Here is a 13,248-nt window from a genome sequence, read left to right as displayed (position 1 = left end):
TCTGGCCAAGCCTCTAGTAGCTCTAGCGAATCTTCCGGCGCAGAGCCTTCCCCAATCACTCGCGGAGCCTGGATGGGCTCTAATGTTACTGAGTTTGAGATCGACTGGTTATACCGGTCTCGAAGGATTCCGGAAGGAGTCACTTGCCGGATTCCTGGTGACGAAATCGAACCGGACCCCGAACCCGGTGAACATGTTGTTTTTCTTGCTCACTTTGAGCGTGGCTTCGGCCTTCCTGCCTCCCCTTTTTTCCGGGAGTTTTTAGATTTTTACGAACTCCAACCTCACCACCTTCCTGGCAACGCCATCTTCTACCTTTCTTGCTATGCCACCTTCATGGAGGCCTATATCGGCATTCGTCCCACTCGTGAGATGTTTGCCCGCTTCTTTTGTTTGCGGATTAATTCCGTCCAGGGCAAGGAGATCCCTAAGCCCAAGCCGCCCGTGGAGTGCGGATCTTGTATCGTTGGCTCCCGCCAAGGAGCACTTTCCTTAAGTTTTCCGGCCTCGAGTCCTGCCGCGCACGGCAAGGAACTTTCTTCTATGTGAAGAACAACGGCCGCGCCAATCTTATCGATCTTCCTCCATACCAAGCGGGGCCTCCTAGCAGAGCCAATTGGAGCTACCACCCAAGGACGGATCACGCTGAAACCAACCGGGTGGTGCGCTTCTTGGCCTCTTTGAAGAAGGAGACCAACATCTGCTCGGATGATATCATCCGCACCTTTATATCGCGCCGGGTGCTTCCTCTGAAGCGCCGCGTGCATAGGATGAGCGAGATGTACGGCCCCGGCGATCCTACCAAGATCACGAGCCGTCCCCTTAGCAAGAAAGATGTCGTTCACAAGGCTAAGCGGATTTGCCAAGCTCGCTATGCCATTTGCTCGGGAATGGGGCCTCCTTCCCCTCGGCACTACTAACCCTCCGACTCAAGAAGTAAGAGATTACGCAATTGGGGTTGTTTTTTGCCGATAACTTTCTGCTTTTGTTAACTTTCCTTTTTTCGTGTTTCAGGCCAAGGACCGCTTCCCCCTCATCGAAGCAGAGCGACGAGGAATTTGCCGGAAGCGTGCCCTTGACTCCTTCGACCCAGATCCCTACATCTTCTGGAAGGATCTGAAGATGGGCAAGACTCCGGCCGCGCGCCTTGGCCGGGACCCGCCGGAGCCCACCGGGTCCTCCGATGACCTGACCATGCTCGAGGTACTTTCTTTTCCGGTCTCTTGTACTTTTCCGCTATCGCCCTCTTGCGAATTTTTCCTTAGCTAAGTTTAACTTACAGATCCACGAGCGCGCGCCGCCCCTGCGCGCTGAGGCCGGCCAGGAGTTTGTGGACAAACTCATGGCCCAAGGTCAAAAGAACAAGCAGCCGGCATCTAATGCTGGTTCCAGCCAGACCCCTCCCTCCAAGCACTTCCGGACTGAGCCCTTGGGGGAGAAGGAAGTGGGCGTGCGCCGCTACGGGCGCAAGGTGATGCCAACTGCTTCCGGGTAAGTTTTTTATTTTCTTGCTTGCCTCTTTTGCCAAGTTCCTTTTTCCGGTTGCTTTTCTCCAACCATCCTTCTTTCTTTCTTTCAGCCCCGCGCTCAAGCTTGGCTCAAAGCCATCGGGCTCTGAGGGTTTGATACGTCTCCGACGTATCGATAATTTCTTATGTTCCATGCCACATTATTGATGTTATCTACATGTTTTATGCACACTTTATGTCATATTCGTGCATTTTCTGGAACTAACCTATTAACAAGATGCCGAAGTGCCAGTTGCTGTTTTCTGCTGTTTTTGGTTTCAGAAATCCTAGTAAGGAAATATTCTCGGAATTGGACGAAATCAAAGCCCAGGGGCCTATTTTCTCATGAAGCTTCCAGAAGTCCGAAGGAGAGACGAAGAGGGGCCACGGAGGGGCCACACTATAGGGCGGCGCGGCCCCCCCCTTGGCCGCGCGGCCACGTGGTGTGGGGCCCCCGTGCCGCCTCTTGACCTGCCCTTTCGCCTATAAAAAGTCTCCGTGACGAAAACCCCAGTACCGAGAACCACGATACGGAAAACCTTCTAGAGACGCCGCCGCCGCCGATCCCATCTCGGGGGATCCAGGAGATCGCCTCCGGCACCCTGCCGGAGAGGGGAATCATCTCCCGGGAGGACTCTACGCCGCCATGGTCGCCTCCGGTGTGATGTGTGAGTAGTCTACCCCTGGACTATGGGTCCATAGCAGTAGCTAGATGGTTGTCTTCTCCCCATTGTGCTATCATTGTCGGATCTTGTGAGCTGCCTAACATGATCAAGATCATCTATCTGTAATTCTATATGTTGCGTTTGTTGGGATCCGATGAATAGAGAATACTTGTTATGTTGATTATCAAAGCTATGCTTATGTGTTGTTTATGATCTTGCATGCTTCCCGTTATTAGTAGATGCTCTGGCCAAGTTGATGCTAGTAACTCCAAGAGGGAGTATTTATGCTCGATAGTGGGTTCATGCCTCTGTGAATCTGGAGGAGTGACAAGAACCACTAAGGTTATGGATGTGCTGTTGCCACTAGGGATAAAACATTAGTGCTATGTTCAAGGATGTAGTCACTAGTTACATTACGCGCAATACTTAATGCAATTGTACTGTTGTTAGCAACTTAATGCTTGGAGGGGTTCGGATGATAACTTTGAAGGTGGACTTTTTAGGCATAGATGCGGTTGGATGACGGTCTATGTACTTTGTCGTAATGCCCAATTAAATCTCACTATACTCATCATGATATGTATGTGCATGGTCATGCTCTCTTTATTTGTCAATTGCCCAAGCTGTAATTTGTTCACCCAACATGCTTGTTCGTCTTATGGGAGAGACACCTCTAGTGAGCTGTGGACCCCGGTCCAATTCTCTTTCTTGAAATACAATCTACTTGCAATACTTGTTCTACTGTTTTCTACGCAAACAATCATCTTCCACACAATACGGTTAATCCTTTGTTACGAGCAAGCCGGTGAGATTGACAACCTCACTTGTTTCGTTGGGGCAAAGTACTTTGGTTGTGTTGTGCGGGTTCCACGTTGGCGCCGGAATCTCCGGTGTTGCGCCGCACTACATCCCGCCGCCATCAACCTTCAACGTGCTTCTTGGCTCCTCCTGGTTCGATAAACCTTGGTTTCTTTTCGAGGGAAAACTTGCTGCTGTGCGCATCATACCTTCCTCTTGGGGTTCCCAACGAACGTGTGAGTTACACGCCATCAAGCATATTTTACGGCGCCGTTGTCGGGGAGATCAAGACACGCTGCAAGGGGAGTCTCCACTTCTCAATCTCTTTACTTTGTTTTTGTCTTGCTTAGTTTTATTTACTACTTTGTTTGCTGCACTAAAATCAAAATACAAAAAAAATTAGTTGCTAGTTTTACTTTATTTTGCTATCTTGTTTGCTATATCAAAAACACAAAAAAATTAGTTTACTTGCATTTACTTTACTTATTTCATCATGTTTCCTTTTAATTTTACCACAAAAGACATACCGGTAGGACGTGGGTCTATAGTTGGGAGAAATAATATAGAAGAATTTTTCAATCATGTTAGTACTATTGAAAATTTTGAAGATAGACACTTGGTAGACCTTGCGCCTACTTATGAAATTGCTGCTGCGCATTTAGTTCGCTCTGTTGGAAACTAAATTTGTTAATCTTAATCCTATAATCCAACACATGTTTTTCACACTTGGTGATATGGAAGAGGGGAAAAGAAAGATTTTGTATTAGAAACCCTTCTTAGAGAATTTGGTGGTCTAGCAAGAGAAGCTAGAAAGGTGTTTGCTAAATTTAATATGCTTGGTTCTCCTACTAATTTTGTTAGTCTCCTTGAAAGGATGGATATGGATAGAATAAGATACACTAATAATATTGATGATGGAGGGGAGATAAAAGCACCAATACCATGTAAGCTCCTGGCTATGAATGATGCATTAGAAAATAACTATGCTTGGCTAGTTCCTGAAAATTTGTTTGATGAGAGTAGCACGCCTAAGACTAATGAAAAGGGAGATGCTGAAACTTATGTATCCAATATACTATGCCTAGTTGAGAAAACTCCACACCCCGCTGAGAATGCACCACCCTTCGATAATACTTGATACACACTTTCGCGCCTAGCTGAAAGGCGTTAAGAAAAGCGCTTATGGGAGACAACCCATGTTTTTACCTACAGTACTTTGTTTTTATTTTGTGTCTTGGAAGTTGTTTACTACTGTAGCAACCTCTCCTTATCTTAGTTTTGTGTTTTGTTGTGCCAAGTTAAGCCGTTGATAGAAAAGTAAGTACTAGATTTGGATTACTGCACAGTTCCAGATTTCTTTGCTGTCACGAATCTGGGTCCACCTCCCTGTAGGTAACTCAGAAAATTAAGCCAATTTACGTGCATGATCCTCAGATATGTACGCAACTTTCATTCAATTTGAGCATTTTCATTTGAGCAAGTCTGGTGCCATTTTAAAATTCGTCAACAATACGAACTGTTCTGTTTTGACAGATTCTGCCTTTTATTTCGCATTGCCTCTTTCGCTATGTTGGATGAATTTCTTTGATCCATTAATGTCCAGTAGCATTATGCAATGTCCAGAAGTGTTAAGAATGATTGTGTCACCTCTGAATATGTCAATTTATAATGTGCACTAACCCTCTAATGAGTTGTTTCGAGTTTGGTGTGGAGGAAGTTTTCAAGGATCAAGAGAGGAGTATGATGCAACATGATCAAGGAGAGTGAAAGCTCTAAGCTTGGGGATGCACCCGGTGGTTCACCCCTGCATATATCAAGAAGACTCAAGCGTCTAAGCTTGGGGATGCCCAAGGCATCCCCTTCTTCATCGACAACATTATCCGGTTCCTCCCCTGAAACTATATTTTTATTCCATCACATCTTATGTGCTTTTTCTTGGAGCGTCGGTTTGTTTTTGTTTTTGTTTTGTTTGAATAAAATGGATCCTAGCATTCACTTTATGGGAGAGAGACACGCTCCGCTGTAGCATATGGACAAGTATGTCCTTGGTTTCTACTCATAGTATTCATGGCGAAGTTTCTCCTTCGTTAAATTGTTATATGGTTGGAATTGGAAAATGATACATGTAGTAATTGCTATAAATGTCTTGGGTAATGTGATACTTGGCAATTGTTGTGCTCATGATTAAGCTCTTGCATCATATGCTTTGCACCCATTAATGAAGAAATACATAGAGCATGCTAAAATTTGGTTTGCATATTTGGTTTCTCTAAGGTCTAGATAATTTCTAGTATTGAGTTTGAACAACAAGGAAGACGGTGTAGAGTCTTATAATGTTTTCAATATGTCTTTTATGTGAGTTTTGCTGCACCGGTTCATCCTTGTGTTTGTTTCAAATAAGCCTTGCTAGCCTAAACCTTGTATCGAGAGGGAATACTTCTCATGCATCCAAAATACTTGAGCCAACCACTATGCCATTTGTGTCCACCATACCTACCTACTACATGGTATTTTCCGCCATTCCAAAGTAAATTGCTTGAGTGCTACCTTTAAAATTCCATCATTCACCTTTGCAATATATAGCTCATGGGACAAATAGCTTTAAACTATTGTGGTATTGAATATGTAATTATGCACTTTATCTCTTATTAAGTTGCTTGTTGTGCGATAACCATGTTTACTTGGGGACGCCATCAACTACTCTTTGTTGAATTTCATGTGAGTTGCTATGCATGTTCGTCTTGTACTGAAGTAAGAGAGATCTACCACCATAGGGTTAAGCATGCATATGTTAGAGAAGAACATTGGGCCGCTAACTAAAGCCATGTTCCATGGTGGAAGTTTCAGTTTTGGACAACAATCCTCAAATCTCAAATGAGAAAATTATTAATTGTTGTTATATGCTTATGCATAAAAGAGGAGTCCATTATCTGTTGTCTATGTTGTCCCGGTATGGATGTCTAAGTTGAAGAATAATCAATAGCGAGAAATCCAATGCGAGCTTTCTCCTTAGACCTTTGTACATGCGGCATAGAGGTACCCCTTTGTGACACTTGGTAAAAACAATGCATTGTGATGATCCGGTAGTCCAAGCTAATTAGGACAAGGTGCGGGCACTATTAGTATACTATGCATGAGGCTTGCAACTTGTAAGATATAATTTACATGATACATATGCTTTATTACTACCGTTGACAAAATTGTTTCATGTTTTCAAAATCAAAGCTCTAGCACAAATATAGCAATCGATGCTTTTCCTCTATGGAGGACCATTCTTTTACTTTCAATGTTGAGTCGAGTTCACCTATTTCTCCCCACCTCAAGAAGCAAACACTTGTGTGAACTATGCATTGATTCCTACATACTTGCTTATTGCACTTATTATATTACTCTATGTTGACAATATCCATGAGATATACATGTTACAAGTTGAAAGCAACCGCTGAAACTTAATCTTCTTTTGTGTTGCTTCAATACCTTTACTTTGAATTATTGCTTTATGAGTTAACTCTTATGCAAGACTTATTGATGCTTGTCTTGAAGTGCTATTCATGAAAAGTCTTTGCTTTATGATTCACTTGTTTACTCATGTCATATACATTGTTTTGATCGCTGCATTCACTACATATGCTTTACAAATAGTATGATCAAGATTATGATGGCATGTCACTCCGGAAATTATACGTGTTATCGTTTTACCTGCTCGGGACGAGCGAGAACTAAGCTTGGGGATGCTGATACGTCTCCGACGTATCGATAATTTCTTATGTTCCATGCCACATTATTGATGTTATCTACATGTTTTATGCACACTTTATGTCATATTCGTGCATTTTCCGGAACTAACCTATTAACAAGATGCCGAAGTGCCGGTTCTTGTTTTCTCGCTGTTTTTGGTTTCAGAAATCCTAGTAAGGAAATATTCTCGGAATTGGACGAAATCAAAGCCCGGGGGCCTATTTTCTCATGAAGCTTCCGGAAGTCCGAAGGAGAGACGAAGAGGGGCCACGGAGGGGCCACACTATAGGGCGGCGCGGCCCCCCTTGGCCGCGCGGCCCCGTGGTGTGGGGCCCCGTGCCGCCTCTTGACCTGCCCTTTCGCCTATAAAAAGTCTCCGTGACGAAAACCCCGGTACCGAGAACCACGATACGGAAAACCTTCCGGAGACGCCGCCGCCGCCGATCCCATCTCGGGGGATCCGAGGAGATCGCCTCCGGCACCCTGCCGGAGAGGGGAATCATCTCCCGGAGGACTCTACGCCGCCATGGTCGCCTCCGGTGTGATGTGTGAGTAGTCTACCCCTGGACTATGGGTCCATAGCAGTAGCTAGATGGTTGTCTTCTCCCCATTGTGCTATCATTGTCGGATCTTGTGAGCTGCCTAACATGATCAAGATCATCTATCCGTAATTCTATATGTTGCGTTTGTTGGGATCCGATGAATAGAGAATACTTGTTATGTTGATTATCAAAGCTATGCTTATGTGTTGTTTATGATCTTGCATGCTTCCCGTTATTAGTAGATGCTCCGGCCAAGTTGATGCTAGTAACTCCAAGAGGGAGTATTTATGCTCGATAGTGGGTTCATGCCTCCGTGAATGCTGGAGGAGTGACAAGAACCACTAAGGTTATGGATGTCTTGTTGCCACTAGGGATAAAACATTAGTGCTATGTTCAAGGATGTAGTCACTAGTTACATTACGCGCAATACTTAATGCAATTGTCTGTTGTTAGCAACTTAATGCTGGAGGGGGTTCGGATGATAACCTCGAAGGTGGACTTTTTAGGCATAGATGCGGTTGGATGACGGTCTATGTACTTTGTCGTAATGCCCAATTAAATCTCACTATACTCATCATGATATGTATGTGCATGGTCATGCTCTCTTTATTTGTCAATTGCCCAACTGTAATTTGTTCACCCAACATGCTTGTTCGTCTTATGGGAGAGACACCTCTAGTGAGCTGTGGACCCCGGTCCAATTCTCTTTCTTGAAATACAATCTCTTGCAATACTTGTTCTACTTGTTTTTCGCAAACAATCATCTTCCACACAATACGGTTAATCCTTTGTTACAGCAAGCCGGTGAGATTGACAACCTCACTTGTTTCGTTGGGGCAAAGTACTTTGGTTGTGTTGTGCGGGTTCCACGTTGGCGCCGGAATCTCCGGTGTTGCGCCGCACTACATCCCGCCGCCATCAACCTTCAACGTGCTTCTTGGCTCCTCCTGGTTCGATAAACCTTGGTTTCTTTCTGAGGGAAAACTTGCTGCTGTGCGCATCATACCTTCCTCTTGGGGTTCCCAACGAACGTGTGAGTTACACGCCATCAGGGTTCCGCAAGGACCTCAACCCCTCCTCCTCGCTCAAGCCCGGCACCATCTGGTGCCGGCAACACCTCTGCCTCCCTCTCGGGGGGCACAACAAATTCGGGGCGTGCGGCCCCTTCATCATCAGATCACCGCACGGAGGAGGATCTTTCCTTTCTCCAAGAGAAACAAGACACCGGCGCCAGCAACATCGGCGCCGAAGAAGAAGAAGCTGCCGGGCGGGCGGAGCCTCCGGCTCCTCCCGTCCTTGAAAAGACGACACCTTCCGCGCCGGAAACTTCCGCGCCGGAAGGCTCCAAATCGGGTGACGCGCCTAGCGCTCCCCCTTCTCCACGAACTATCCTCATGCCACCGCCAGACGGTCCTCGCGCCAAACCCTCCAGGGCCGCTCCAACTGCGCCGCCGCCCAAGACTTCCGGGGCCGCTCCTTCCGCGCCGCCGCCCAAGATTTCCAAGCTCATTAAGGGGAAGGCGACGGCCTCCAGCGCCCCTTCCGGCGGCCAGCAGCCTCTGGTGCTGCATGTCTCCAAGGCCGCCAGGGATACCGCCACGAAGGCCACCGGTCTTCTTGGCCGTATTACTGAGTTCCAACGCCAAGGCCGGGACTCGGGGCATCTCCTGCCCTACGCCCAAAAGTGGAACGCCGCGGACATGACTCCGGCGACCTGCGGTGCGGGCAAGGACAGGCTGCCGGCACCCGACCCTGTCGAGGACCGGTCTTCCGAGGAGCACTTCATGCGGCTTCGCGGCGCCGTGAAGGAGCTCGACGGCGCGTGGTACGATGCCACGAACAATCGATGGTATGTTCTACTAACTTTTTTCAATCTTTACCGGTTTCTTTGCTTCCATCTTGCTCTATCTTTTCTTTAGTTCATGCCGGTTTCTCTCTTGTCTATCTTCCCAGTCCCCGAGTTTTGTGGTGAGAGCGCAGCTTTTAGCGCAAAACTTATTTTCTAAAACTTAGCGTGAAACCGAGCACTTGCCGGCCCCGAGTTTCGGGTTAAACACCTTGTTTTTAGCACACAACTTATCTCAGAAACGCGCAAAACCGGCACTGCCAGTCCCCGAGTTTCGGGTTGAGAACTTTGTTCTCAGCGCAAAACTTTATCTTAGAAATGCGCGAAACCGGCACTGCCAGTCCCCGAGTTTCGGGTTAAGAACTTTGTTCTTAGCGCAAAACTTATCTTAGAAACGCGCAAAACCGGCACTTGCCGATCCCGAGTTTCGGGTTAAGAACTTTGTTCTTAGCGCAAAACTTAACTCATTTCTTCTTCTTGAACAGCTCACGGCTGACGCTCGGAAGGCCCTCTTTGAGGAGCTCTTATGGGAGCATCGGGAGCTCGGCGAGGCACACGATAAGTGCCAAGGTAAGTTTTTGTTCTACCGGCATCTTTCTTACCGGAAACCTTTTTTCCTCCTAACATCCGCAATTTACTGTTTAACAGTGATCCCGGAAGCTTCCATTGACGCTCTCAAGGAGCAGCTCGCCGCCGCCCAACGTATAACTTTTCTACTTTCTCCTGTTAACTTGGTTTCCTTTTCATATTTACTAGCATAACCTTGTTAACATCTTCTTTTCCGGGTTGCAGGGGAGAAAGACCAGCTCATCCGGCAGCATCAGGAGGAGCTGAGCGCCCACAAGACCGGCTACCGGGAGCTCAAGTCCCGGCTCATTCAGGTCGGGGCTTGACCACGCCAAGGCCCTCAAAGCCGGCGAAGGCGATGCGGCGGCCAAGATGGACGAGGCTGCGGAGGACGCCGGCAACGCCACCGTTGTGCTTGCGAGCTGAGGCTGGAGGAGCTGGCCAAGGCCCGGAAGGGTGTCGAGGAGAAGGCCACGCGGGCTGGAGGAGGAGCACAAGGAATGCAACCGGTTGATCCCGCAAGCCGACACACTTGCCTACCGTGAGTCCTTTTCTTTTACATACTTTGACTACTGCATACGAGCCTTTTTTCTTCCGAGCCCCATTTTCTTTCCGTTATCTTTCCTTCCGGTCTCTTTTTCTTCCGGATTCTTTTCCTTCCGGCCTCTTTTTCTTCCGGATTCTTTTTCTTAGCCTTTTTCTTTCTTCGCACGGGCCTCTTTCCGGACTCCCGGAGGTACGCTGTCAAGAAGGTTGACGAGCACCGCACTGCCCAAGGCCAAGCGAATCTCGCCGTGCCATGGACGCCCTATGACCATCTGGTCGTGCTGAATGCGCGGGTGTCTCATATGCGCGCCATAGATCGCAATCTATCTGACATTCCTGATGTAGCTACCCAGCTCTTCAGGACCCTGTGGCCTGGTGAAGAGGTGCCGGATACCTTCTCCCTCATCAGCGACCGTCTCAAGGGCGCCGGCAGGAGGATCCGCGAGTGGCAGTGCTCTGCTGCCCGTGCTGGAGCGGATTCTGCCCTCCGCGTCGCTTGTTCCTGGTACCCGGAGCTCGACCTGGATGCCCTCACCGGAGTGCGCGAAGGCGCGGAAACCGATCTGGACCCGATTCTCACCGCTAAGCGGCAGGATCGTGCGTACCATATCGCGGAGTACGCCGAAATGCGCACCTTCATCCCTCCCCCTCCTGACGTCAAAGATTATCTTGATGAGGAGGAGGATGAAGCCGAGGAGGAGCCTCTAGACGACGCTGATGCTGGCGACGCTCCTCCGGAAGCTCCTGCTGCCTGATTACCTGCCTTAAGATTTACCCTGTCGTGCTGCTTGGCCTGCGTGCCTTAAGACAATGTTCGTTAAATTCTGCCCGGGATGCCGGGGCTTATGATGTAAAACTTTAAGTCTGCTTGTGGTTGCCGTACAACATTTTATGCCGGTAAGTTATGCCGGTGTTAATTATCTTATGTTTACCTTAGCCTACTTGCTTTTGGTTTTGATTTTATCCCTGCATTGCAAAGATTTCCAAATTGTTTCCGCATCCAATTTGATGCACACTTGGTTCTTTTGCCTTGGCTCCACTCTGCCTTCTCTGGGCGTTCTTTGGCGTATGAGCACAAGGTTCTTTCACCAAACAAGCATTTTCTTGAACTTAGAAATAATTTCGAAATTTTGCAAAAAACCGGTTAAACCGGGGTTAGTTAAATTTTCCGGATTGTTCTTTCCTGCTCTCCCTCTTCGCAGTTCATGTGCTTATCTCCTACCGGTTTATCTTGCTTGCCATGAAGCCGGTTTGCGGACAGCAGCCGAGTCGAAGACTCCGGTAGGATTTAGCACACTACTAAACCGGAAAGAAAAAACATTCAATAAGCAACCGGTAAAGCTGAAAAAATAAACAAGTTACATGCAACCTTATTGGGGTAGTCCCCGAGATTCATTCAAGGTTCCGGCATCTTTTATTCATAGCATATAAGGTACAAAAAGGAACTTCTTACACCACCACTTCAAGAGTAGAAAGGACGCAAAGAGCTACGTTCCATGGACGCTTGCTCTCCTCTCCGGACCTGTCCGCCTTTCCTTTCTTCCACTCCTGCGCATCGATCAAGTAGTACGCATCATTGTGAAGCACCTTGCTTACAATGAAGGGACCTTCCCATGGTGGCAAAAGCTTATGCCGGCCTTCAGTGCGCTGCACTAGGCGAAGCACAAGATCTCCTTCCCGGAAAACTCTCGGGTTAACCTTCCGGTTATGATAGCGTCTTAGGTTTCTGTTGGTAAATGGCTGTTCTTGCCAAAGCCGGCTCTCTTGCTTCTTCTAGCAAGTCCACGTCATCTTCTCCGGCCTCTTTGACCTCTTGCTCGGTATAGAGCCGTACCCTTGGTGAATCATGAATGATGTCAGTCGGTATGACCGCTTCTGCTCCATAAACCATGAAGAAAGGAGTGTATCCGGTAGACCGGTTTGGAGTTGTTCTTATACTCCACAGTACTGATGGTAGCTCATCGAGCCAGCATCCCGGTGACTTTTCCACTGCATCAATGAGTCTAGGTTTGATACCGGAAAGTACCAAAGCATTCATTCTTTCCACTTGGCCATTGCCTTGTGGGTGTGCCATCGAGCACAAATCCAACCGGATGTTGTTGTCTTCACGAGAACCTTTTGAACTCACCTTGAGCAAAGTTGGTTCCATTGTCGGTGATGATGTTGTGGGGGTATCCATACCGCAAAATGACATCTTTTAAGAATTTCACCGCTGTGTGCCCATCACATTTTGCGATAGGTTTCACTTCTAGCCACTTGGTGAATTTATCCACCATAACCAAGATGTGAGTCATGCTGCTTCTTGCAGTTTTGAATGGGCCAACCATATCGAGGCACCAAACGGCAAACGGCCATGTTAATGGTATTGTCTTTAAACCGGACGCTGGGGTATGATTTTGCTTGGCGTACCTCTGGCAGCCGTTGCACTTTCTTACCAAATCCTCGGCGTTCTCCAAAGCGGTGGGCCAATAAAACCCATGCCGGAATACTTTTGCTACTAGCGCCCTTGATGAGGCATGATGCCCACATTCTCCTTGGTGAATTTCCTCGAGCATTTCTTTCCCTTCTTCCGGTTCCACACATCTTTGAAGGACACCGGTAACGCTTCTCTTGTACACCTCACCATTGATGAATGTGTAAGCTTTGGACCTTCTTTGTATCCTCCTTGATTCATTTTCGTCAGCCGGCAAGGTGCCGTTGATCGAGAATTCCTTAATAGGTTTAACCCATGACGGTGTCTCTCGAACCAAAAACACCGGTGCATCTATCTCCATGCTATCTACCAGCATCATTTCTTCCGGTATGGGTGCAACAGTCCCCGAGCTTGCCGGAGCAGTCCCCGAGTTTGCCGGTACAGTCCCCGGGTTTCCTTCATCAATATCCATGGGTACTACATGTGATTCCGGTACGAAAATTGATTCCGATTCTGGACTTGGTTTGATCGATGGTACTCTTAAGTGAGCCAAAGCTATTCCGGGAGGAATTTCTTGCCTAGATGAGCCCAACTTGGACAAAGCATCCGCGGCTTCATTTTCTGC

This window comes from Lolium rigidum, chromosome 5 (assembly GCF_022539505.1).
Source record: "Lolium rigidum isolate FL_2022 chromosome 5, APGP_CSIRO_Lrig_0.1, whole genome shotgun sequence".
Lineage (NCBI taxonomy): Eukaryota > Viridiplantae > Streptophyta > Magnoliopsida > Poales > Poaceae > Lolium > Lolium rigidum.
The sequence above is the reverse complement of the archived record's forward strand: the minus strand, read 5'-3'. Positions refer to the sequence as shown.